Raw genomic sequence first — 3,069 nt, forward strand, 5'->3', positions numbered from 1 at the left:
CTATTTGTACATGAAGAGTAACATCACTATGCATAGATCTGTGTCCACCTCCTCATCCTCCTTTTATGATTTGAAGGTCTTTTCCAACCAAAACAATTCTATGATTCTGTCTGAGCTTATCTGGAATTGGCTCTTTCCTTTCTTTCTGGGTTTTAAAGGACAAAATCTTAACCCTTTGCACCTAAAGGATTTCCCCAAGGTTGTCCTTTTTTGTTTGTTTGTTTTTCCTCATTGGAATTTCTGAATGCAAAGTCTGAGAAAAATATGAGGTGTTAATCTCGATAATTAGGGCACAAAAATAATTAGAGGCACCCCCCCCAAAAAAAACAACAACCCCAAAACATAAATCCTCCACAACAAAAATAACAAACAAAAACCCCAGCCACAACAAAAAAGAAAAACAACCTTAAGGTGCAGAAAGCAATTTTTTTTAAGGTTGTTTATTTGTTTACCTTATTAAGCTAAATATCTGTCTGAATTAATCACTAATGACTGTGAAGAAGGCTCAATAACATTGCTTTAATGAACAGCAGTGTCAAATGTATTTTGCAGGGCACCAAGTCCCTCTTCAAAAATCCCTTTTCTGCCCCATTTTCTGTTGGCCAAACAGTAAATTATTTACATTTACTGTGCTTATTTAAACACTTAAATGCTATGACTGGAGTAGGGGCTCATAGTAAAAAAATAAAGACTCATTACACAGCATTGCTGCTGCAAATTCATCTTGTTCTGCCCCAAAAGGCTGCCTTGCCCCCTCTCCCCCCCTACCATCACTCCAAGTTTTTTTTACAACGATTCTTGCAACACCCAGTTATTAAATATGTTTTTTTTCTCTCTGAAATCTATTATTTTGCATGCTTCTGAAGGACTTCAGTGCCTTTAATACCAGTGTAGTGGCTTGAGCAAAGTTTGTGTGTGTGTTTTTTTTTTTCCTGAGGAAAAATTGTGCAGGATTTCTGCTTTTTTCAGCCTCTTTCCATCTATTATTCACATCGTAAACATCTGCATTGTAAATGTCAGACGGACTAATTGTCATCTCTCCAGAACTGGGTGTTAAGTGAATGTGTTCAACATTATTCTTTTAGCTAACAAAAAGAATAAAATTCTCTTTTTCCTATTAATCTCTCAAAATGCAGCTCCTTTTTTTTGTTTGTTTCTTTTTTTTTTCTTCCTTTCTTTTTTTTTTTTCCCCTTTCTAGTAGGCAGAGAGGATTTTTTTAGCTGTCTCATATGTGGTATTTTTATCCCTGCTCTGAAAAACCTTGGTGAGATCTTTTCCTGCTGCAGATTTTGGCTTCGTAGACGTGCAGGAGAAGGAAGGTGAGCTAATTCCTCAAGCCCTGTGTTAAAGCTACATCATGGAATAGAATTGGAAGGGAAACAAGTCAGAGCAGAGGAGCTCAAAGTGGGAATCCGCAGCTTTCTAGGATCTCCTTCAAGGTGATTTTTCTCTCTCTTTCTTTTTCCTTCTTTTTTTTTTTCTCTTTTCCCCAAGACTGCAGAATGATCAATGTTTCGTAGCAAATCCAAAGCCAGGAGAAAACTTTGTTGGCAATTTTAGTTGCTGAGATGGTTGCAAGAGCTGAGGAGCTGCGTGGAAACCTCTGCACCGCAACACAGATTCTGACTTGGGGGTGTTTTGTCCTCTCCTGCTTTGGGTTGAGAAACTAAATATAAATAACCCTGGAAAGACATGTGGATATTTTCCAGGGGGAAAAAAAGGCAAAATGAATCTTGCAGAATTAACTGTTTCAGTGATGGGTTCTAAATGCCACTAATGCAACATTAATGCTAAAAAAGTCCCGTGTTATGCATAAGGGATTCTATAGAAGAAAACATTCCAGTGGCTCTCACGATCTAATTAAAAGACATCAGGTGTGTTGTAAAGAATCCCCCCTTTAAGACGACGATACTCAAATTGATGATGTTCCCCTTATTCCCAATCCAGAATGGGACAGAACCTGCTGTTGGGGTTATCCCATCCCCTGCATATCACAAGTCCTCTGCTCTTTGTTGCTCAATGCGAGGCAGAAAATCAAACATTGCTACAGTATGTGCTGGGCTGTTGCTGCACTCCCTGTCACATTCATCTTTGGGGCAATTTTTGCAGCTTCTCCACCCCACCCCACCCCCCCCCCCGCACCCCTTTTTTATTTCTGCTTTATTCTTTCCCTTTTCTGCTTTTATTTCGGGTGCTTTTCTTTGTGCTAGCCTTATTGCGAAAATGACGTGGAAAAGGGGAAAGAAATTTGAGCGCACTGCGATTCTGTAGGGCTAGAGGAATACCCAGGTGCTGGGGGGGTCTTGAGTGCCGTCCCCTCGCTGGGATGGGATGAACCCACTCTCCCCCTCGCCATAACTAAAGGAGCCAGCGGTGCCTCCCATGGGTGGCCACGAGGCGGCGCTGTGGCTCCGCGCGGTCCTGCCGCCCGCCCGCCCGCCCGGCCCCGGCAGCGGGAGCGGGGCTTGGATGGATGGAGGGAGAAAAGGATGGAGGGAGGAGGGATGGAGGGAGAAAAGGAGGAGGGAAAAGGAGAGGAGGGAGGGAGGGAGCAGCGCTTTACAAGTTCCTGAATTTTATGGCTGCGCTGCAACAGCGGAATGTCCACTCAATCTGTTGAGAAGTTAGCCCAGCAAACATGCAGCGGGGCATATTAAACACAGGCTGAAATGGTGCAGTGAATATTTATTAGTGAAAATATAGGTTCTCAAAAACAGAAATAAAACAGGGTAATGGATGAAGGGAAGAATAGATTTAACACTGAAATAAATATCAAAGGTGCAAAGAAAAGGGGAAATATAGTGTTCAAACAACGCTGCGAATTGGGCCCAGATTTAATGCGTCCCCCGGGAAGAAAAGGTTGGACAGACTGTTGGAATTGAGATACTACTTTTAGTACACAGCTCCTGTAATGCTGTCAGCTTTATTTCCTTTGACAAATGTGAAATAAAATTTGTCAAAGTTAGGGCTTGGTAAGTTTGCTATTGAAAATTCAATTGGTAATAACTAGTATAGCCTGGCACTCAGGAGATTTTTAAAGGAAAGGGATGTTTAAGATGCTGGGAAAG

General features: G+C 41.7%; 1 long non-coding RNA gene across 1 annotated transcript in view; it reads left to right on the top strand.

The window, feature by feature from the left end:
• Positions 1-1,314: 1,314 nt before the first annotated feature.
• The window catches only part of LOC135176552 (uncharacterized), a 6,072-nt gene continuing 4,317 nt past the window's right edge, over positions 1,315-3,069 (top strand). The window contains exon 1 of the long non-coding RNA XR_010302717.1: positions 1,315-1,440. This is a non-coding gene — a long non-coding RNA (uncharacterized LOC135176552). The remainder of the gene's footprint in view (positions 1,441-3,069) is intronic.

This window comes from Pogoniulus pusillus, chromosome 6 (assembly GCF_015220805.1).
Source record: "Pogoniulus pusillus isolate bPogPus1 chromosome 6, bPogPus1.pri, whole genome shotgun sequence".
Taxonomy (NCBI): Eukaryota; Metazoa; Chordata; class Aves; order Piciformes; family Lybiidae; genus Pogoniulus; species Pogoniulus pusillus.